Source organism: Myotis daubentonii, chromosome 10 (assembly GCF_963259705.1).
Source record: "Myotis daubentonii chromosome 10, mMyoDau2.1, whole genome shotgun sequence".
NCBI lineage: Eukaryota > Metazoa > Chordata > Mammalia > Chiroptera > Vespertilionidae > Myotis > Myotis daubentonii.
This window is the reverse complement of record NC_081849.1, coordinates 9,260,871-9,285,702: the sequence shown is the minus strand read 5'-3', so window position 1 is coordinate 9,285,702 and position 24,832 is coordinate 9,260,871. Positions and strand designations below refer to the sequence as shown.

Sequence of the window (24,832 nt, the reverse complement as noted above, 5' to 3'; positions counted from 1 at the left end):
CAATGAGCATGCCTTCCTATCGTTATTTCTGATAGTTAGGTCAAATCTTAGTTGTGATTTGAAAAAAATCTGAAAAAGTCTGATGACAATTTTCATTGTTTTTCTTTGAGGTCTTACTATTGTTATAATACTGATGGTCCCCAGTCTGTGTACATACATTGTACATGTTCATTTGCAAGTCAGCTATGGTCATAAAGTAATATAAATGGGCTTAGGTGCTTTCCACAGGCCTACTTAATCAGTAATCTACATGAACCTCTAATAATAATGGGAAACTACACTCCTTTTATAACAATACTAGAGGTCCAGTGCATGGATTCGTGCACTGGTGGGGTTCCCTCGGCCTGGCCTGTGGGTCTGAAACCGGCTCTCCGACATCCCCTGAGGGGTCCCGGGATGCAAGAGGGCAGTTCGCGGGTGATGTGATGCACCCCGGAATCGGGCTCCCTCCTCTCTGGTTCCGGGTGCGTCACCTGAGAACCGCAGCTGCCAAGTCACTGCAGCTTGACAGCTCCTGCATTGAGCATCTGTTCCCTGGTAGTCATTGCACGTCATAGCTACCGGTCAGACGGTCGCTTAGGCTTTTATATATGTGGAGATAGATAGATAGATAGATAGATAGATAGATAGATAGATAGATTGATTCCTATCAGAAAATGCAGTGAAAATTCCAGCTTGGAATCTTGGAATGTTAGACTAGAAAGAGCCTTAGCATTTATCATTGATTCCCAGGCATGGCTCATCAGTAGCCTCATCTGAGTGCCTTTTAGAAAACTGCGTTCCATTTCAGATGTACATTTTCAGAATCCTTATTTTGGGGCCTGGAAATTTGTCAGCCAGATTTTGGAGTGGTGACCTAAACTAATTCCTTCTTCTGTGTGAGTGAACGGAATCCCCCAAATATTAAAATAACTTGCTTGAAGTCTGGATAGCACATAATTAGCACTGTACATATTTTATGGGAATAATAGTCTTTTCTTCTCAATTCCAAGCCTAATTGTGACTCCAAATGTTGGTGGAATGGGAGGGAAAATGGGAAACAGGAAAGTGGCCCTAGAATTTGTGTTAGGTAAAAAGATATAAATTGATGGGAATGGGGCAATCATTGGATAGGTATGATTAGCTGTGCGAGAGGTTGCAATCTCTTTTGGAAGAGATTGCAGGGAAGGAAATAAATTGTGATAGAATGAAGAAGGCAGCAAAACACTTACTGGATAGTAAGTACAGGAATGAGAACTGAATAATGAGTGTAGGCTTGGATATACAATTTTTCCTTCTCTTATTTCTGGTTGTGGAATTGCAAATGAAGCAGGAATAAGAATGAAAATAAGATTTTCCTGCTGTGGTAGAAAAAGATTTCCCTCCACCCTTCCCAATCCATTTGTGCAAATGACGCTTGTTGATGTAATGAGCAGTGTTGGGGTACTGGATAGTGGCTAGACTAGTGGTAAAGACTAGCAAGTAGGTTTAATGCACTCTCTTCTTTGACCTCTTTTTCCCTCTCTACTCCATATTACTGCCTGTCTTGTGTCGCTACTTAAAGGTCCTTTGTCGGTTTGTATCAGAGTAAAGTGAGAATTGGAGGTAAAGTTAGTGTTTCAGGCAGTGCTGTTATCTGAAGTAGTTGCCAAGAGGAAATGGTAAGGAAATGTCTAGCAGTAGTGATGAGGAGTGTTTCTGGTGTCAGCCATTTGTAGATAAGGGACAGTCTTTCAGATTGAGTGTATGCAGATATGTGATTTCTATTTTTGCTACACAGATTTTAAAAATATGACCTCCATGTAAATAAAAAATATTTTAAATATAAGAGTTGTAGACAGCTTTTTAATAAGGAACAGCTAGTTATGCTTTTCATAACTAATTGAGAACTGTGGTGGGGCCATGTATATTTTCAGTTGTTTTTGTATGATTTTTTTCCCCATAATCCTAGTTACAGGCACCTCTCACAGACACCAGAGAAGTGGAGTGGTATTATGGGACAGCCCCCAGAGTTGGAGGGAGAGGGTTGTCCCCAACTTCAATTCTTGTCCTCTTGTACAAACGAATTTAAACGACAAAACTCCAGTTGATTGCATTGTGATAAACCAGTTTATTAAAGCAATTTAAGCAAGCAAAATTATTAAAGAGGCAAGGCAAGCAAATCTGTTTCATTTCATCCAGCTCGAAGCACAGATGGACTGTTCTGGCTAATCTGAAAAACAGATGTCTGATGCAGGTTCAAGGGTTATATACCCTCCTGTGTATAGGTTTCAAAGATTCTTTTGCTGAATATCTTGGTATAGATTAAGTCTCAAGATACCTTTTTTTTTCTCTCTCTCAATGTCTCCCCATTCACAGTACAAACCAGGCAGTGATCCTGAGCTGAGGTGTATATGGGGCAAGTTTACTCTGCCTCCTATTTCAAGATAGCTGTTTATTCCCAGAATTTGTAAGAAGCAACTGGCAATATTATCTTGCCACGCCCTGAGACTGCTGGCTTCTCTGTTAGGGATTAAAAAAATCAAACTGCCCCTTTTCCCTTCGCCCTCCTTTCCTTCATTCTTACGGAGGCTTTTTTAACCCTTTGCTCTCATGTATACTTGGCTGAGGAAGATAATAGCTTGTTATCTGTAGGCCAGCTGCAAATTGCCCACACTGTTTGGCCTTGTTTTAACTTTCCTGTCTCAGTTTCCCCATTCCTCCTGCCCTGGAATTTTCATAGCTTCTTATCCTGAAACACTAGTCACATAATTCTGTTACTCTAATGAATGTTATTATGCTTGGCATCTTCTCTTTTTCCAAAATTAAAGTATCCATGTAAAAATTCCAAGAAAATGTAAAGGCTGTGGTTGTTAGGAATGAAAGTATGATCTCGATTCCATTTAGTTTTAATTTTTTTAACCTGTCTTGTGAATATATTTACTTTAGCAAATTTCATCAATTTATTTAGTCTCTGAATTTACTTATTTTATATGCCAAACTGATCAAAGCAATTAATCACATAAACCCATGCAGTTTATTAATTAATCAGAGAGAAATAAAAGTACATTAACCTGGTAACAGTGGTAAGTATTCTTGAGGTCATGAGATTATGGCTGATCTTTATTCTACTTTTCTGCATTAAAAAAACCATGTTTTTTAGAGCACTGACAATACAAAAGTAGTTAAAACAAACAAGATTGATACTGAAGCAGAAAAGGAAAACACAGGATAGGTTGGTTCTGAAGACTAAATTCAGAAAAAATTGTGTTACAAAGATTAGCCGTTACGAGCAGTATTTTAAGACTCAACAACTAAGCCAAGTTTAGATGTTTAATTCTTGTTGATTATTGAAATTGTTTTTCATAGTTTGGGACAAAGGGTGAGTTAGATTAGTGGTTCAGGATCAGCTGAAAAATATATTTGTAATTGATTTTTCTTTAGCAGACACCTAAAACAAGAGAATTGGAGAAAGGGAAAATCTTTTGAATTAGAGATACTTTTCAACTAAACCCAAAAGGTCTAAAAATGAAGGAATGAGGAGCTCCAGTTGCGCAATTGGTTAGCGCGCGGTACTTATAAAAATGAAGGAATGAATGTAATGTTAGTGAACTGTCATTCTAGCAGATGAAAAAAATGAAAAGAGTTTAATAATCAGTAACAAAAGATAAAGGGAAATGTGACTGATAAACAGTCACTTCATTTAGGGGCACACAGTATTATAGTTATTTGATTTTGTTATTTTTAGTTTTCTTTGTATTAAGGCATCTTTTTAGGGAATGTTTTACATTTCAAAAGATACAGTAAAAAAAAAGTATTGGTGTAGATCCTTTGTTTTGAGGGAAAAAAATGTAACAACACATATAGTGGATCTCAGTCTTAATTCCACATTAGTATCAACTATAGAACTTTGTGTGACAGGTATCTCTATTATTTTAAAAGTTTTGTGGATTATACAGTGGACAGAGGTGTTGAAGAACATTGAACTAATAAAGTACTGTATATTGGAGAAGGAATCTAGAAGAAAGGAGATCAGGTAAGAGACAGGAATATGATTTAGAGTTAATAGCATAAATAACAGTAGTGATCATGAAAATAGACAAAAAGACTTTCCGAAGTTCAGAATGAGGTGTTTCAGTTAAAGTAAAGAGGAAGAGTCAAAGATGATGCCAAGATTTCTTGCCTGGGAAGATAAGTAGCCATCACCATCCAGTTTGAAAATGTGTGTTGGGATGGGGGCAAGGAGAACAGAGTAGAAAGCAGGTTGGCCTGTCCTAAGGAAAGTGGTAATGCTTTAGTATGGAATGTGTCCCTTGGAAATGTATTGGAAGCCCTTTCTTTGGAAGTTGAAGCATTGATGAAGACAGATGAACTGACCAATGGAGTAATGATAACGTATAGCTAAGGATAGATCCTTGGAAGACACCAGTGTGCAATTTTTACATAAATAAGTGCTCTCTTTCTATCTTGTGCTCTCATAAGCACAGTTGCTCTTAATTGTCTTTATCACTTACCAGTTCATTCGTCTGTCTTTCCCACTAAACTTAGTTCCTTGAGTAGGATGCTGCCTTTTATCTTTGTACTAGAGGCCCAGTGCACGAATTCATGCACCAGTGGGGTCCCTCAGCCTGGCTTGTGGGGTCAGGCTGAAACTGGCTCTCCAACATCTCCTGAGGGATTCCGGATTGCGAGAGGGTGTAGGCCAGGCCGAGGGACTCCACCAACGCACAATCGGAGTCGGGGAGGGACTGCGGGAAGGCTTCAGGGCGTGTCCAGCTCAGTCCTGATCAGCCAGACTCCAGCAGCAATCTAACCTACCTGGTGGTCAGTGCATGTCATAGCAACTGGTTGGTGGGTTGACTGCCCCTGTGGTCAGTGCATGTCATAGCGAGCAGTTGAGCAGCCTTAGTATATCATTAGCATATTACGCTTTGATTGGTTCAACGGCCGACTGGACACTTAGCATATTAGGCTTTTATTATATAGGATAGGGTTCCTAGTACCTAGAACCATGCCTCATAGATTTAAGGCATACATACACAAAACAAAGAGGTTAATATAGATATTTCCTATAGTTTAATCTTTTTATATTCATAACTTTCAAGTTTTAACTTTTGGATATCATTTTTTATAATGAATTTATATCTTCTTAAATTCAGTATATTAGATTAATGTTACCCTTTTTGAAATGGCCCAAATTATCATTACGAATAATATTCAGTTTTCTGTATATAACACTAAAATTTTGAAACTATAGATATAATAAAGTACTTTGTTCTTAATAAATATTGGATAAATGTTTGTTGCCTTATTTTACTGTATGCTGTGAATTTTATTTCTTCTTTTATCTGCTATTCCCCCTTTCCTACCCATTGGTTTCTACATACCAGTGTCAGCCAAAGATTTAAAAAAAAATAAAGTTTTGCCAAGTTAATCTCTCTGTACTTCAATTTCCTTATCTGTAAAGTAAAATATCTGCCTTAAAAATGATATAAAAACTGATAGGGGTGTTGCAGTGGTGCAATGTGTGTCTCTATGTATGTTAGTGTTAGAAGATGGTAATAGTTTTTTGTATGTATGTAAATTTACTTATATTCTAACTTAGCAAAAAAAAAATTTGAGACGCCAATATTAATCTCCTCAATCTTGTAGATGAAATTTATATTGATTGCAAAATTCAAACACCGGAGAACAGTTGATTTAAACTGTACTAATTTATTGTGCTTTACGTGCAGATATACTGAAGCCCATTGTGAGGGTTATTTTATTTTATTTTTTTAAAATATATTTTATTGATTTTTTGCAGAGAGAAAGGGAGAGGGATAGAGAGTTAGAAATATCAATGAGAGAGAAACATTGATCAGCTGTCTCCTGCACAACCCCTACTGGAGATGTGCCCACAACCAAGGTACATGCCTTTGACCGGAATCAAACCTGGGACCTTTCAGTCCGCAGGCCGACTCTCTGTCCACTGAGCCAAACCGGTTAGAGCTGTAAGGGTTATTTTAGAATAGATGGCTAATCCCCGGGCCTTTAGAGGAAGGTGTGTCTGAGTATCCCTTATTCCCATTTATACAAATATTCCTCTACTTTATAGAAATTCCTGTTCCTATCTATACAGAAATTAAGTCCCAGAGGTTGTTCATAAATCCTTTGTTTACATTAAATAAGTGATTTGTGTGGTAGTATACATATTGGTAAAGTTTCACGAGGGTATAATAGATGTTGATGCCATTGATTTCTTGCTTTTCTTGATTCTTTTTCTCGTACAGAATGTATTCAAAGGGTTTTACATTTTGAATTAATAATTTTTATCATAAATATGTATGTGAGTGCTCCAAATATGGAAGATACACCATGAGCCAAATTGTGTTTGTAGATACTAAGTTTTATCTATGCAGTGTTTTGTTTTTTTAAAAAAATTAATTTTTTTTTTATGTTTTAAAAGTGATTTGTATTTAAGAATCCAATTACTGGGCATTTTTGGACACGTGCTCACTTCACAAGTTTTCCCAAGAGGAGAAATGGAGTAGATGAACCACCCACCAAGCTGGGTGCTGCCTGCTGCAGGCCAGTCAGCCGGCAGCCTTGCATTGACTCTTCAGGTTGCCCCTCGCCTCATTGCTCTGTATATTATTTCACCAGGTATTTGAGTTTACAGCCTTGCTATAGACCTGTGATTGTGAACCATGGCTACAAAGTGGATTCATCTGGGGAGTATTAAAATAAATGACCCGTTCCCATTTCAATTAAATGAAACTTCTGGGTGATTCCACTGTGCAGCCAGAATTGAAACTATTGATAGAAATCTAACAAATAATACTGTTGCAGGGATTAAATAACTGCATTTAACTGACAAAAGACCACTAAACAAGTGGCTAGTATAGAGTCAGTGTATTTTGCTCTAGTGCAAAGCTTTGTTCATATTCATGAAAGTTTATCAATTAAAAACTCATAAAGAGAGGCAAGGTGGTTTAGTGTTTAGAAGCATACACTTTGCAACTTGACTGCCAGGTTTGATGTGTATCCTTGAGAAGGTTACTTAATCTCCCTGTACTTCAGTTTCCATATCTGTAAGGTAAAATATGTGCCTTAATGGGTTGGTATTAACATTAAGTAAGTTAATATTTGTTAAGTACTTGTCAAACTTCCCCTTTGCAGTGCCACAAAGAAGGAAACTTTATTCGGTGCAAAACAGCTCAAATGTGATACAGCATGGCTGTGAGGTGGCCCTGGGACCAGGTCCCTTTTCAGTTATTTATCCTTGTTCTACTCTAGTCTGGTCTGGTCTATTCTGTTGTGCCCTACGTTGGTCTGCTGTTTTCTGCCCTGCCTCACTCTGCACTGCTCTCCACCTAGGGAATCTTCTGTCTCTGGTGGAAAGGGAGAGTGTGCTCTCTGAACCAGAGGGGAGCTGGTTTATATAGACAGAAGTCCCTGTCCCTGGTCCCTGATTGGTCCATCCTCATGCAAATAAGGACTTGAGATCTTCCCAGTTTGGTCCAAAAGGGTTGATGTCTTGATTGGTCTGAATGGAGCTGCTCCGATTTGTCAGTGAAGATGCTGATGGGGATATAGTTGCACAGCTTCAGTTAGACAAGCAATGTCTTAGTCCTGTTGGTTGAAATAGGATTCCATGAACTCAAGGGCAGGCTTAGATGGCAGAAACACAGTGTAGGAAGGCAGTTCAGTGCAGAAGGAAGGCAGTTTAGTGCAAGCTTCTCCCTGAAGTGTGGTTTGGGTGAGAGATCCTTTTTAGAGCTGCTAGCCTCTGGTTTGGTTTGGTTTTTAATTTAAGGTCAGTTAAGCCACCAGGAGCCCTTCTTAGTAGGCAACTTCTTTCTCAGGGTTCACAAACTTAAAGTAGCATCTGGCATATAGGAAGCCTTAAATTTGTTAAATATACAATATAAAAAACAACAGAGGTGCCCTCGCCGAATGGCTTAGCTGGTTGGAGCATCTTCCTGTATACCAAAAGGTTTCAGGTTTGATTCCCGATCAGGGCACATACCTAGTAGGTTGCAGGTTCGATCCCGTTTGGGGCACATATGGGAGGCAACCTATTTTTTTAAAAAAATATATTAATTTTTTACAGAGAGGAAGGGAGAGAGGTAGAGAGCTAGAAACATCGATGAGAGAGAAACATCGATCAGCTGCCTCCTGCACATCTCCTACTGGGGATGTGCCCACAATCAAGGTACATGCCCTTGACCAAAATCGAACCTGGGACCTTTCAGTCCGCAGGCCGATGCTCTATCCACTGAACCAAACTGGTTACGGTGGGAGGCAACCTATTGATGTTTCTCTCTCACATCAGTGTTTCTTTTTCTCTCTTTCAAATCAGTAAACATATATTCAGATGACGATTAAAAACCCACAGAAAATAGGTGTATTAGTAGCCTGGATGCATTTAAGGACTATAACATTGAAGACTGAGTGGTCCCTGGAATTTCTACCTAGACTGTTCTATAGTCTGTTCTCCAGTATTAGAATGACTGTAACATTTTTCTTTTGCTCCCTTTTGCTTCCTACATTTATAAGTTTTTATGTGAAAGGTCTGACCTTTTTAATACATTTGAATATTGGTTATCCCCACCCCCCATTCCCTACCGATCAGAGAAATGACTGGATATAAGAAGCAGGTAGATGTGCAGGTGGTTTCTTCATTTGATTCTCAGCTGCTTCAACACCACACACCTTGGATATTTTGTCCCACCTTGAGGTGTGTCACTGTATCAGGTGTTCAAGAATGCTGAGAAGGCTGGTCTGTGTGTGATTTAACTATGCTCTGAGACAATCTGGTCTTGAACACTTGTTAATGCTTTGGGATAGCTGCTGAATGTGTTTCTACTTGGGCATGAGCTTCTCTGTTTACCTCATGTTAAAGGAAATGACTTTAAAGGTTCTTTGAACTTGAACTTGGCAATCTCGTCATCTACAGATAATGTATCTTGCTTGCAGCCTGTATTTGGTAATGTGCCTAAATAAAAATCATATAAATTGTTAGTTATGAATTTATAAAAGTTCACTTGTTTCTGATACTCAAGTAAATCTTTTTTTATTTTTTTAAAGAGAATTTGATGACCCTCAAATTTAATGACATACAGTTTTTAGTTTGTAACTTTCATGATGCATCATTTTAAAAAATTTATTGAGGTACAATTTTATGTACAATAGGCTGCATCCATTTACAGTGTATAAATCAGTGGGTTTTGCCAGATGTATATTACCAAAATCAAGATACAGAACATTGCCCTAGCCGGTTTAGCTCAGTGGATAGAGCATCGGCCTGTGGACTGAAGGGTTCGAGGTTCGATTCAGAACAAGGGCACATACTTGGATTGCAGACTCAATCCCCCAGTGGGGGACATGCCAGAGGCAGCCAATCAATGATTCTCATCATTGATGTTTCTATCTCCTTCTCCCTTCCTCTCTGAAATCTATTAAAAATATATTTTTTTTAAAGGTGCAGAACATTTCCTCATGCACCAATGCAGTCAGTCTTTCTCTCTACTCCTGTTTTACCAATTTCTTGTTGTTATAAACTAGAGGCCCGGTGCACCAAATTTGTGCACAAGGGGGGGTGTGTCCCTCAGCCAAGCCTGCACCCTCTCCAATCTGGGACATCCCTCTCACAATCCAGGACTGCTGGCACCCAACGACTTGCCTGTCAGCCTGCCTGATTGCCCCTAACTGCTTCTGCCTGCCAGCCTGATCACCCCCTAACCACTCCCCTGTCAGCCTGATCGATGCCTAACTGCTCCCCTTCAGGCCTGGTCCTCCCCAACTGCCCTCCCCTATAGGCCTGGTCCCCCCCAACTGCCCTCCCCTGCTGGCCTGGTCGCCCCCAACTGCCCTCCCCTGCTGGCCTGTCGCCCCCAACTGCCTTCCCCTGCTGGCCTGATCACCCAAAACTGCCCTCCCCTGCAGGGCTAGTCCCCCGCAACTGCCCTTCCCTGCAGGCCTGATCATCCCCAACTGCCCTCCCCTGCAGGGCTGGTCTCCCCCAACTGCCCTCCTCTGCTGGCCTGATCGCCCACAACTGCCCTCCCCTGCCGGCCATCTTGTGTGTTGGAGTGATGGTCAATTTGCATATTGCCTCTTTATTAGATAGGATTATTAGATAGGATTTGCTTTGACAGTAAAAGAAAAAAAAATTCTAAATCATCTTAAAACAGTGAATAACGTCTCCAGAATATTGACTCTGAACCTATTACTTTTTTAAACCTTGTAACTCTTTTTTTGAGAACACTTATTTTGAAGTATTCAAATTTTACTGCATTTTCATCACTATTATCTGTTGACAGTTAACAACTGTAGTTTGAATTTAACTCAAGCAACTTACTGGATTTGTTTGTAATTTTGGTGTTTCCTATATTATTTGAGCATGGTGAAAATATAAATACTTTTTTCCCCATTAATGCGGCACCGTGATTAACTTCTATAGTTTATATAAGTTATAAACCAAAAGTAGTCTTTGCCTTTCTAATGGGAGAATCATGCTTGGTTTTAACAGACAGTATATATAAATGACAGAGTACTATAACTATGGCAGTTGCATATATGGGTGAATTGTAAGATGATCAAGGGGGAAGCAGATAAACTCTCTTGATTAATATGTGAGTTCAGTTTTGTTTTTGTTTTTCAATTGAATTATTGAGGTGACATTGGTTCACAAAATCATAACATGTTTCGAGTGTACGACTCAATAAAACAGTGGTTCTCAACCTTCCTAATGCCGCGACCCTTTAATAGAGTTCCTCATGTTGTGGTGACTCCCAACCATAAAATTATTTTTGTTGCTACTTCGTAACTGTAATTTTGCTACTGTTATGAATCGTAATGTAACTATCTGATATGCAGGATGTATTTAGTTCGACCTCCAAAGGGGTCGCGACCCACAGGTTGAGAACCGCTGCAATAAAACATCATCAATATACTGCCTCAGGTACCCATTGCCCAAAGCAAAGTCTCTTTCCATCCCCATGTATCTGCCCTTTGCTCTCCTCCACCTAATCCCATCCCCCTTTCCGTCTGGCTATGACCACATTGTTGTGAGTGTCTATGTGTTTTATATACCTATGTATATATTTTTTTCTTAATCCTTTCACCTTCTCTCATCCAGCCCCACAATAAGCCCCTACAGTCCTCTGACAGCTGTCAGTCTGTTCCCTGTCTATGCCTGTTTTTATTTTGTTTGTCAGTTAATTTTGTTCATTAGGTTCCACATATAAGTAAGATCATATGGTATTTGTCTTTCTCTGACTGGCTTATTTCACTTAGCATAATAATCTCCAGATTCATCCATGCTGTTGCAAAAGGTAAGGTTTCCTTCTTTTTTACAGCCCAGTAGTATTCCATTGTGTAAATATACAATAGCTTTTTTACCCACTCATCTATCAGTGGGCACTTGGGCTGTTTCCAGATCTTGGCTATCCTATACAGTAGCTCCTCAGGTTATGTCAGAGATTCATTTCTACGGTGCGATGTAATGCGATTTTCACCATAAGTTGGAACCCACCTACATAAGCACCTATGTCACTCACATGGAGCACATACACAGCAGTAATGAAGTGAAACAGTAAAAAAAATTTAAAAGAAAGATAATAATTCCTGACCTTTACTTGTGGTAAATAAATAATAAAAAACATAAAGCACATATGTACATACGTTGAAATGACGGAACTTTATTTTTTTTATAAATAGGAGATAGTGACATAATCAGGAAATGACGTACGTCAAGTCCTATGTAACTTGAGGACTGTCTGTATAATAAAAGCCTAGTATGCTAAGTGTCCAGTGACTGGTAGACTGTTCAACTGATCAAAGTGTAATATGCTAATGATATACTAAGGCCGCTCAACCGTTTGCTATGACATGCACTGACCAGTAGGGGACAGACGCTCCAACCAGTAGGTTAGCTTGCTGCTGGGGTCCGGCTGATCGGGACTGAGCGAGACCGGCCAGACATGCCCTGGAGCCTTCCTGCGATCCCTCCCCAACTGGCCAACCTTCTGAGTCTCTCCCCGACCCCGATCATGCATTGGTGGGGTCCCTTGGCCTGGCCTGCACCCTCTCGCAATCCAGGACCCCTTGGGGGATGTTGGAGAGCCGGTTTCGGCCGATCCCACAGGCATCTATAATAATAAAAGTGTAATATGCAAATCGACCAAACTGCTGAACAGCGGAACGACTGTCTAGATGACCTTCCAGATGAAGCTGGGGCTGCGAAGGCCTACTCTTCCACAAATCTTGCATCGGGCCTCTAGTCAACACTAATAATCAACACTAATAAAAGAGAAAAATGGTAATTGGCGTACAAGCTACCCTTTTCATTGGCTAATCAGGGCTATATGCAAATTAACTGCCAACTAAGATTGGCGGTTAACTGCCAACAAGATGGCGGTTAATTTGCATATGCAGGCACAATGCAGGGAGGCGAAAGGGAAAGCAGGAAGAAGCCCCCTGCCACTGACAGTGATTGGAAACCCAGGGGGGAGCTAAGAGCTGGGGGGCAGGGCCAAGGCGGCCCTGGGGCTGCCTTTGCCCTGCCCCCCAGCCATGATCGGAGAATCAGGTGCCTTTTCCGCCCTGGCCAGTGATAGCAGGAAGTAGGGGTGGAGCCAGCGATGGGAGCTGGGCACGGTCGAAGCTGGCAGTCCCGGGAGCTAGGGGTCCCTTGCCTGGGCCTAAAGCGGAGCCCACGATTGCGGGGCCGCTGCAGCTGCGGGTCCCCGCTGCCCGGGCCGGACGCCTAGGCCAGAGGCGTCAGGCCTGGGCAAGGGGCCGATCCTGCGATTGGAGGGTGATGGGGGTCAACGCCTGAGAGCTCCCAGTATGTGAGAGGGGGCAGGCTGGGCTGAGGGACACTCCTCCCCCCCCCCCCCCCCCAGTGCACGAATTTCGTGCACCGGGCCCCTAGTTATAAATAATGCTGTAATGAATATAGGGATGCATATATTTTTTCTAATTAATGTTTCAGTTTCTTCAGATATATTTTCAGAAGTGGGATTGCTGTATCAAAAGGCAGTTACATTTTTAATTTTTGGAGAAAATTGCTGTTTTCCACAGTGGCTGTACCAGTCTGAATTCCCACCAACAGTGCAATAGGGTTTCCTTTTCTCCATCCTCACCAGCACCTGTTTGTTGATTTAGTGATGATAGGCATTATGACAGATGAGAGGTGATACCTCATTGTGGTTTTAATTCACATCTTTGATGATTAGTGACATTGAGCATTTTTTTTCTTATGTCTAACTGTCCTCTGGAGACATGACTATTCAGGTCCTTTGCCTTTTTAAAATTTAGTTGTTTGTCTTGGTGTTGAGTTGTATAAGTTCTTTATTGGCAAATATGTTCTATTCAGTGGGTTCTTTTATCATTTTATTGATGGTTTCTTTTGCTGTGCAAAAGTTTTTTAGTTTGATGAAGTCCCATTTGTTTATTTTTTCCTTTGTTTTTCTTGCCTTCGGAGACATATGGGCAAAAAATATTGCTACAAGAAATGTCTGGCCCAGGTGGCGTGGCTCAATGGTTGAGTGTCGACCTATGAATCAGGAAGTCAGGGTTGAATTCCAGGTCAGGGGGGAACATGCTTGGGTTGCAGGCCTGATCCCCAGTGCAGGATGCAGCCATCAATGACTCCCTCTCATCATTGATATTTCTATCTCTCTCTCCCTCTCTATTCCTCTCTGAAATCAATAAAATATATATTTAAAAGAAAAATAGAAATGTCTGAAATTTAGTGCCGCCCTAAGGTATTTACGGTTTTGCAAATAACATTTAAGTTTAATCCATTTTGAATTTATTCTTGGGTATGGTGCAAGTTGTGGTCTAGTTTCATAACTTTGCTCTATCCTTCCAATTTTCCCAACATCATTTATCTCATTGTATATTCTTGCCTCCTTTGTCAAATAGTAATTGACAATAGAGGCATTGGTTTATTTCTGTGTTCTCTATTCTGATCCATTGATCAATATACCTGTTCTTGTGCTAATACCGGGCTGTTTTGATTATATGGCCTTGTAGTGTAGTTTAATATCAGGTAGTTTAAACCTCCAACTTTTTCTCAAGATTGCTAAGGCTCTTGTCTTTTGTGGTTGCATATAGAGTTTTGGCATGTTTGTTCTAGATCTGTGAAATATTTCATTGCTTTTTAATAGTAATCTATAGATTGCTTTCAGTAGTATAGACATTTTAATGATGTTAATTCTTCCAATACATGTACATGGTATATGCTTCCTCAGTTTCTTTTTTCCAGGCCCTATAATTTTCCAAGTAAAGGTCATTTACCTCCTTGGTTAAATTTATTCCTAGGAACCTTATTTTTTGTTGTTGCAATTTTTTTTTTTTTTGAGAAAAGCCAGTGTAAAGCACTTTTATTACAATAATAAAACTTGAAACTCATTCATATGTAGTGCAGGGGAGGTGGGTGGGGGATGGGCAGCAATAATTTCTCTCACCAAATCACTACAGAGGACAGCAAAGGAGTGAGAGGAGGGAAGAAAAAGCCAGGAAACTTTGAGCTTAGCAGGGGGAGGTGAGCATCAAAAAATGGGAGATGCTGAAGCTGTGATGACCAGCATCATTTTCTTAAGACAACACTCAAGGATTTGTCATGATGGCTGGGCTTTCATTGGGTTTTAAGTGTCTGCAAACAGCACCTTCAATTTAAACTTTCTATGAAAGTTCTTAAATTTAGGGAGTGGAGCCTGGGGAGCTATGACATTATAAAAGTCCTGAATATCTATTAGAAAAAAAAAAATGGGGCGGGGTATGGGGGGGGGGGAATTAGGCCCTGAAGAAGGCTTCAGAGGTCCCTGCTGGCCGGGGACGGATACCTGAAGTGTCCAACATCGCAGTGAGAACAGTTTGCTTTTAAAAGGCAGCGGGTTTAAGGGGGGAGTGGGATGGGGCAGTGGAGGCCAGTGCTCTCCCCTCCCCACTTCAGTTTTGGGTAGGGCTCTTAATTGAACCTAAAGACATCTCTCAACTTGGATAGTTGGGCCCTCAACAGCACCTTAAGCCTTAAGTCTGCTATGGCTTTGCAGCATAGCAGCAAGAATATTTAATATAGAATAAAAATTTCACCACCTCCCCCCCAAAAAATAAAAGATTCTTGCATCCCTCACAAACCAATTCCTAGTCTAAAGTTAACCCATTACTTGTGCTGTTAATAATACTTGACTAATATGTAATTGGAAACTAGATCCAAAAGACTGAAACTGAATCTCAACCCCAAAACAAAAACAAAATAGAAAGAGTAACTTGAAGCTAATGGCATGTAGTTCAGGTCAACACACATAGGAAGAGAAAGGGGAAGAGCAAAGTTGGGTAATAGAACACATTCAGTTGGGGCAGATGTTTATACAAAGTGTAGTAGAACATCAGGAAAAGCTACGCACGGATTCGCGTGTGCACCTCGGGGGCGCCAGATCCCTCCATGGCACATCCAAGCACAGGAAGCTCAGGGAGTGGGCCATTCTTGTCATTCTAGTTTTAGAAGTTCCACATCTAAGATGAGAGTGGCATTTGGTGGGATGATGCCTGGTGCACAGTGGCACCATAGGTATAGTTTGGGGAGATAGTCAGTTTGGCTCTCTGACCCACACTTATCTGGGAAACCTCTTCTTCCCAGCCTTGGATCACCTCCTGATTGCCTCGCATAAACTTAAAGGGCTTGTTTCTGTCCTGGGAGGAATCAAATTTCTTTCCATCTTCAAGCATCCCTGTGTAGTGCACCACACAGGTCTGGCCACACTTGGGGAAGGTGCGCCCATCTCTGTTTCCGGGGGGATGGTTTCCACCTGCACTCCCATGGTGGCAGCAGTGGGCAGGGGGTGGGGTGGGTGGGCAGTGCGCAATGGACTGCATGGACTGAGAGTGGACCTGGTCATTGCTTGGCTTTGCCTTGTCTCCTGTTGTTGCAATATTAAATGAGATTATTTTTTTAATTTCTTTTTCTCAGAGTTCATTATTGGTGTATAAAAATGCCACCAATTTCTGAATATTAATTTTGTATCATGGTATTTTTCCAAATTCACTTATTAGATCTGATAATTTGGGGGTCTTTTATGTTCAATATCATATTATCTGTAAAGAGAGACAGTTTTACTTCCTCCTTTCCAATTTTGACACCTTTAATTTCTTCTTGTCTGATTGCTGTAGCTAGGACTTCCAGTTGTATATTGAATGAGAGTGGTGAAAAGTGGACATCCCTGTCTTGTATCTGATTTTAAGTTTTTGCCCATTGAGTATGATGCTGTCTGTGGTTTGGCAAACATCACCTTTATTATGTTGAGGTATGGTCCCTCTATTCACACTTTGCGGTGAGTTTTTATCATAAACTAGGAGCCCAGTGCATGAAATCGCATGGCCTGCCCACCCACCTGCTGCCCTGCCTTGACACCCGGACCTCTCCACCCAGAGCTCCAGCGTGCCTGGCCCAGCCCCTTGACTCCTCTGGCCTTCTCTGGTTGCTTCAAGCCCCGCCCTTGGTCCCTCCAGTCACCTCAGGCTGGTTCCGCCTTCTCCGGGCGCCTCCCCGCTTTCGCCCTGTCTCCGGAGCAACACCCCACCGTGCATGGGTAGGCAGTCTCCTCCTTAGCGGTTGTTACTGTGACACTGTTAGGACCAATTAGCATTTACCTCTCTGTATATATAGATGAATGCTATATTTTATCAAATACTTTCTATGTATCTACTGATACAATCTTCTTATTTTTATCCTTCAATTTGTTTATGTGTTATATCATGTTTACTGATTTGTGAATATCATACCAACCTTGTATCCCCTGAATAAATCTCATTTGATCATAGTATGTGATCTTTTTATTTTTTTATTATTATATTTTTAATCTTTATTGTTGAGATTATTACAGGTGTCCCTTTTTTTTTACTCCCATAGCTCCCCTCTACCCGGTTCTCACCCCACCCCAGGCCCTCGCCACCCCACTGTCCCCATCCATAGATACTGCATACATGCATATAAGATCTTTGTCCAATCTCTTCCCACACCCCCAAACCCCTTCCCCCTGAGAATTGTCAGTCTGCTCCATTTCCATGCCACTGATTCTATTATATTCACCAGTTTATTCTGTTCATCACACTTTTTATTCATTTGATTTTTAGATTCACTTGTTGATAGATATGTATTTGTTGTCACTTTGTTGTTCATAATTTTTATCTTTACCTTTTTCTTCTTCTTCCTCTTAAAGAATACCCTTCCTCTTAAAGAATACGTTTCATATAATGCTGGTTTGGTGGTGATGAACTCCTTTAGCTTTTTCTTGTCTGTGAAGCTCTTTATCTGACCTTCAATTCTGAATGATAGCTTTGCTGGATAAAGTAATCTTGGTTGTAGGTTCTTGCTATTCATCACTTTGAATATTTCTTGCCACTCCCTTCTGGCCTGCATAGTTTCTGTTGAGAAATCAGCTGACAGTCGTATAGGTACTCCCTTGTAGGTAACTGACTGTTTTTCCTTACTGCTTTTAAGATTCTTTCTTTGTCTTTTGCCCTTGGCATTTTTTAAAAATATATTTTATTGATTTTTACAGAGAGGAAGGGAGAAGGATAGAGAGTTAGAAACATCGATGAGAGAAACATCAATCAGCTTCCTCTACCACAGCCCCTACTGTGGATGTGCCCGCAACCAAGGTACATGCCCTTGACTGGAATCGAACCTGGGACCCTTCAGTCTGCAGGCCGACGCTCTATCCACTGGGCCAAACTGGTCAGGGCTGCCCTTGGCATTTTAATTATGATGTGTCTTGGTGTGGTCCTCTTTGGATTCCTCTTGTTTGGGGTTCTCTGCGCTTCCTGGACTTGTAAGTCTATTTCTTTCACCAGGTAGAGGACGTTTTCTGTCATTATTTCTTCAAATAGGTTTTCAATATCTTGCTCTCTCTCTTCTTCTGGCACCTCCATAATTCGATGTTGATACACTTGAAGTTGTCCCAGAGGCTTCTTACACTATCTTCATATTTTTGGATTCTTTTTTCTTTTTGCTCTTCCGGTTGGGTGTTTTTTGCTTCCTCATATTTCAAATCTTTGACTTGATTCTTGGGATCCTCTAGTCTACTTTTGAACCTTGTATATTATTCTTTATTTAAGTCATTGTATGCTTAATTCTCACTGGTCCTTTTCCATTTTTTGGCATTCTCACTAAGATCCTTGAAGGTCTCACTAAGTTCCTCGGAGGTTTCTAGAAGATTCTTGAGTAACCTTATAACTGTGTTTTTGAACTCTATGTCCAGTAGTTTGCTTTCTTCCATTTCTTTCATTTGTGACATATTTCTTTGTCTCCACATTTTGGCTGTTTCCCTGTGTTTGTTTCTATGTATTGGGTAGCTGCTAAGTCTCTTTGTGTTGATAGAGTGGCCTTGTGCAGTAGGTGTCCTATAGGGCCTAGTGGCTCTGCCTCCCCAGTCACCTCAGGTGGACACTCTTGGTGCACCCCTTTATGGGCTGTGTGCACAGTTTTGTTGTAGTTGAGCCTTGATTGCTGTTGGTGTCACTGGGAGGAATTGACCTCCAGGTCAATTGGCTGTGGGGACCAGCTGTGACTACAGTGGGAGAGCTGGTGTGCAGGAGACACCTTTATGGAGCAGGACTTGAGTCAGTGGGGCTTTGGTGCTCACTGAGTCTGCCCTTTAAGTGTGTCATTTATGGATGTGAAGAGTTGTCATCTGGTATGGTCACAGACAGACCAGACAAGGCCTAGTTCTGAAGCAAGGCAGGCTGGTGCTGGTGCCGGGTCTTGGGCCTTTTATTGATAGGTTTGGGTTCCCTGATCCATCTGCAGCTTGATTGACAGATTTGTAAAACAAATTTTTCCTGAGAAAGGAAAGACTATTCATATGCAAAATCCGCTGTGCACAGCTTGAGTGGGGTTATAAATTGGGTGGGGCCAGGATCTCAGGGAATCACCAGGGTCGAGCAAACAGAAATGGCTGCCAGTCAGCTTTGCTCCGGGGAGGTCCCAGCACAGGAACAATGGCAGCTGCAAGCACCTTCGTCAGGAAGAAAGCTGCCCCAAGTTCCTGCCCCAGTGCCTGCCCCAGTGCCAGACAGTCCAGTTTCTCCCTGTATGTGTCTAGGTGGCCCAGCACTGGAGCTCAGAGGAAGTGGGAGCTTGTAAATTCAGTTCATGGTGCCGGCCTTTTAAGTGAAACAGTTGGGTCTCCAGCAGCCTGTGTGTCACTCAGCCCCAATCCACCCTTGTTTTTATAGTCCTCAGTTCTTGCTGCCCATAGGGACTTCTTTCCCCAGCTCTGGGAACCTGAGCTGGGGGTCTGGTGTGGGGCTGAGATCCCTTGCTCCTCCAGGCAGCCCCTGCAGAGGTGATCTCCTTCCGGATTAAAAAAGCTGCACACCCGGGTGCCGGACCAGCCCGTTCCACACTCCGCACCTCCTATCAGTGTCAGGCTGCTTTCTTCTCTAGTTGTAGTACTTCCATTCAGCCAGCTTTCCAGCGGTTCTGAATGATAGTTGTTCTGTATTTTAGTTGTACTTTTGATGTGGTTGTGGGAGGCAGCAAATACAGGCATTTACCTATGCTGCCATCTTGGTTCTCTTTTTTGTGGCTTTTAAAATTCAGCTTCCCAGGTAAAATGAGAGGTTGGAAGGTCACTGTGTGACAGGGCAGGTACTGAATCTTCCATTGCCCATCCTTAGAATGCTTGAACACAAGCTGAACTGCTCCTCGGCGGCATCTTTGCTGGAACTGCCCATGAAAATGGTCCTTGACATGCATTCAGTTGAGCAGCTTTCACTGCTTTTCTAGTTCCATCTGGCTGCTATGGGTCAAATGATATTCTTGCGGACTGGCTTGGACCCTCTGAAACTTTGCAGCACCAAAGTGGATGTGGAGATTCTGCAAAACACATCATGGGTCTTGAGATAAATTTCATTTGTAGGGGAAATCACATTTCTTTAGACACAAATGAAAGTGTTTTTGCACTGCTTGGGGACAGCTGCCTGAAGCCAAGGATGGTAGCAGCCTCTGCTATGATCTTGATTGTTTCCTTCCTTCTACTTCGGGCTTATTGTTCTTTTTCTAGTTCTTTTACATGTGGGGCTAGACTTTTTATTGGAGACTTTTCTTGCTTCTTGAGGTAGGCTTGTAATGCTATGAACTTCCTTCTCAGAACTGCTTTACTGTGTCTCATAGGCTTTGGGTTGTTGTGTTTTCATTTTTATTTGTCTCCAGGTAACTTTTTATTGCTTTCTTGATTTCATTGTTAATCCATTCATTGTTTAATATGTTATTTAGCCTTCATGTGTTTTTCAATTGTTTTCTCGCAGTTGATTTCTTGTTTTATACCATTGTGGTCGGAGAAGATGCTTGATCTGATTTTAATCTTCTTCGATATATTAAGACTGAATTTGTGTTTAACATGTGGTGTATCTTTGATAATGTTCAGTGTGCACTTCAAAGGATTGTATATTCTGCTTTGGGATGAAGTGTTCAGTAAACATCAGTTAAATCCATCTTGTCCAGTGTCTTGTTTAAGGTCACTGTTGCCTCGTTGGTTTTTTTGTCTGGAAGAGCTCTCCATTAATGTCAGTGGAGTGTTAAAGTCCACTACTAGATTGTATTGCCGTCAGTCTCTTCCTTAATGTCTACCATGGTTTTCTTTATATATTAGGTGGTACAATGTTGCATTGATGGATTGATCCCTTTAGAATTATGTAGTGATCTTTATCTCTTGCTATGGAATTTTTTTTTTTTAATATTAGAAGTTACATGCTCCAAGCCTGTAACTTCTTTTTTTTATTAATTAAATCTTTATTGTTCAGATTATTACATTTGTTCCTCTTTTTTCCCCCATAACTCCCCTCCACCCAGTTCCCACCCCACCCTCCTCCCTCACTCCCCACCACTTTCCTCATCCATAGGTGCACAATTTTTGTCCAGTCTTTTCCCACATCCCCTGCACCCCTTTCCCCCCCAAGAATAGTCAGTCCATTCCCTTTCTATGCCCATGATTCTATTATAATCACCAGTTAATTCTGTTCATCAGATTATTCACTTGATTTTCAGATTCACTTGTTCATAGATGTGTATTTGTTGTTCATAATTTGTATCTTTACCTTTTTCTCCTTTTTCCTCTTCTTAAAGGATACCTTTCAGCATTTCACATAATACTGGTTTGGTGGTGATGAACTCCTTTAGCTTTTCCTTATCTGTGAAGCTCTTTATCTGACCTTCGATTCTGAATGGTAGCTTTGCTGGATAAAGTAATCTTGGTTGTAGGTTCTTGGCATTCATCACTTTGAATATTTCTTGCCACTCCCTTAGAAGGCCTGCAAAGTTTATGTTGAGAAATCAGCTGACAGTTGTATGGGTACTCCCTTGTAGGTAACTGACTTTCTCTTGCTGCTTTTAGGATTCTCTCTTTGTTTTTTGCTCTTGGCATTTTAATTATGATGTGTCTTGGTGTGGTCCTCTTTGGATTCTGTTTGTTTGGGGTTCTCTGCGCTTCCTGGACCTGTAAGTCTATTTCTTTCACCAGGTGGGGGAAGTTTTCTGTCATTATTTCTTCAAATAGGTTTTCAATATCTTGGTCTCTCTCATCTTCTGGCACCCCTATAATTCGGATGTTGGTACACTTGAAGTTGTCCCAGAGGTTCCTTACACTATCTTCGTATTTTTGGATTTTTTTTTCATTTTGCTTTTCCGTTTGGGTGTTTTTTGCTTCTTCATATTTCAAATCGTTGACTTGATTCTTGCAATCCTCTAGTCTGCTGTTGGGAGTCTGTATAATATTCTTTATTTCAGTCAGTGTATGCTTAATTTCTAGTTGTTCCTTTATCACAACCTTGAGGGTCTCATTAGATTTCTTTAAGGTCTCATTAAGTTTATTGGCAGCTTCTAGAAAATTCTTGAAAAACTTTAAAAGTGTGGTTTTGAACTCTGTATCCAGTAGTTTGCTTTCCTCCATTTTTGTCATTTGTGTCCTTTTTCTTTGTCTCCGCATTTTTTATGCTTCCCTGTGTTGATAAAGTGGTTTTCTGTGCTAAGTGTCCTCTAGGGCCCAGTGGTTCAGCCTCTCCAATTATCTGAGGAGGACACTCTTGGTGCACCCCCTTGAGGTCTTTGTGCACAGTCTTGTTGTAGTTAAGCCTTGATTGTTGTAGGTATCACTGGGAGGATTTGACCTCCAGGCCAATTGGCTGTGAGAATCAGCTCTGTCTGCAGTGGGAGACCTTCTGTGCTGGAGACACCCCTCCGGGACAAGACTTGCTTCAATGGGGCTTTGGTGCTCACTGAGCCTGCCACCTGAGTGTGTCCTTTATGGTTCCATGGAGCTGCAAACTGGATGGTCCCTCTCTGACCTCTGGGTACACTGGCTCCTGGATCTATAGGGAGGTGCTAATCTAGCCTCTGCCTGAGGCTATCCAGCAAAAGCCTCCCTACAGGGCATGGGCAGGGCAGGTCCCATGGGATCAACAGGGCGGGGCTAGCAGTTATGGCTGCTCTCAGAGGCCCAGCTTCTCAGTGTCTCAGCAGTCGCTGCAAGCCCCTCGGAGAGAAAGCTGCCCTCGAGTTCCGACCACTGCCAGACAGTCCCGCTTCTCCCGTATGAGTCTGGGTCCCAGAGACTCGCCCGGAACTGGAACTCAGAGCCTGAGACTCCCGATTGAAAAAGACAACCACGCCCTCAGCCGCCAGCCCACTCCGCACGCACCTCCGCACCTTTGTATTTTACTTCCACACTGCGCCTCCTCTGAGTCTCGGTATGCTTTTCTCTTTCCTTCTAGTTGTAGAATTTCCACTCAGCCAGCCTTCCTGTGGTTCTGGGTGATGTCCTTTCCGTCTTTTAGTTGTATTTTTGAGGTGGATGTTCGAGGCAGCAAACTCCGGTGTTTACCTGTGCCGCCATCTTGGTTTTCCGCCTGTAACTTCTTTTCGGCATTTTTTTTTTTTAAATCTATTATGTCAGGGGCTGATCGTGGCGGGGATCGGGCTGGTTCACAGCCACAGTGCGCGTCGTAGCGACCTGTGGAGCTCCCGGTCAATTGAACTCCCACCTGAGGGGACAATTTGCATTAGCCTTTTATTACATAGGATGGGTCATGTATTGTTATCCATTCATCTACCCTGTGTCTTTCATTTGGAGCATTTAATCCATTTACCTTTAAGGTTATTATTGATAGATACTTATTTATTGCCATTTTATTCTTTATACCTATGTTTCTGTCACTATTTCTTTTCTTTCCTTTTTCTTCTTAAAGTAGGCCCTTTAACATTTCTTGATAGACTGGTTTGGTGGTAATTAACTTTCAATTTTATTAGTCATAGTTATGTACCTTTTTTCTCCTCATTTAAGAAGCTCCTTTAAAACTTCTTGTAATATTGGTTTGATGGTGATGAACTTTTTTAGCTTTTTCTTGTCTGGGGAACAGCCAGGTGCCCCAGAGCAAATATGCTGAGCTGCTGGCCATCATCAAAGAGCTGGGAAAGGAGATCCAATCCACGTATGCGGGCAGCAGGAGCACGATGGAGAGACTGAAACGAGGCATCATCCACAGGAGAGGGCTCGTTCGGGAGTGCTTGGCTGAGATGGAGCGGAACGCCAGGTCCTAGCCTCCGAGGCAGCTCGAAAGGCTTTCCATCTTCTTCCAAGAAGTGACAGCTCATTCACCCCCCCGCCCCCCCCCCCCACCACCACCTCCTTCAGATGAAACTTGGTTTCAAAATGGTAACAGCTTGGTTTCTCCTCCCCGTGCCCCTCCTGTGGTTCATCAGGCTCCGAACCTCCCGTCGCTGAGATGGAGAAGAGGTTTTTGCAGTTATTAGGTTTCCATGTTAGGGACTACCCAGGGCGTTTTGTGTTTTTTTTTTTTAAAGCATTGATTTACAGGATGCATGTCAGTTACCTATCACAGCAAACCGCATTTGGCCTCCCAGATACCGGTTTTTCTCTTCTGGATACATTTCTGTTACTCACATGGTTCTTTATGTTTCTCTTCTGAGCTGATCCAACTCTGAGGGTTTTGTTCCAGCAAGTCCCGAGGCAGCGCTTTAGTAGCCAGTTCTGTTTGCCACACAGTATAAATTCTGCTCAGTGTACCTTTTTTTTGCTTAAGCATTTGCATGACTATTAGTACTTAAAAGTCAATCTTTAAAATGCACAAGTTATAAATACAGAAGAAAGTGCAACTTATTGAGACCCCTGAAATTTCCCCTAAGGATGTATGTAGATTTCAGTTCCACCTTTCCCATCAGTGGATCCAAACATCTGGAAGAAAGTGACTAATAGTGTTTGCATCTTTGTAAGTATTTATTACTTAATGTAATAAAGCTTATTTTCATTAAGAAACAACAAAAAAAAGAAACTGAAAGATCATGCTGATGGTTAAGGGCACACAGTTCCCCATAGAATGGCTACATACTGTCCATTTCTATGAAGACATAGTTCTGATAACTAATATCTATCTATGCTACCAACAGATTATAATAAACTAGAGGCCTGGTGCACAAAAATTTGTGCACTTGGTGGGGGGGTCCCTCAGCCCAGCCTGTGCAGTCTGGGACCCCTCGGGGGATGTCCACCTGCTGGCTTAGGCCCACTCCCTGGGGGGATCAGGCCTAAGCTGGCAGTCAGATATCCCTCTGGCAGCTCGGGACCCCTCAGGGGATGTCAGCGGGGAGCAGGCCTAAGCTGCAGTCGGACATCCTTAGCGCTGCTGAGGAGGTGGAAGAGGCTCCCGCCACCTCCGCTGTGCTGGCAGCCATCAGCCTGGCTTGTGGCTGAGCAGAGCTCCCCCTGTGGGAGCGCACTGACCACCAGGGGGCAGCTCCTGCATTGAGCATCTGCCCCCTGGTGGTCAGTGTGTGTCATAGTGACCAGTCATTCCCAGTCAT

At 41.9% G+C, this 24,832-nt stretch overlaps 1 protein-coding gene and 2 pseudogenes across 2 annotated transcripts in view; 1 reads left to right on the top strand and 2 right to left on the bottom strand.

Moving 5' to 3' along the window:
• BMT2 (base methyltransferase of 25S rRNA 2 homolog) overlaps positions 1-24,832 on the top strand; it is a 130,811-nt gene that overhangs the window by 3,150 nt on the left and 102,829 nt on the right. The window lies entirely within an intron of this gene.
• LOC132211617 (small nucleolar RNA SNORA51) lies at positions 2,318-2,438 on the bottom strand (annotated as a pseudogene).
• LOC132211399 (peptidyl-prolyl cis-trans isomerase FKBP1A-like) lies at positions 15,212-15,776 on the bottom strand (annotated as a pseudogene).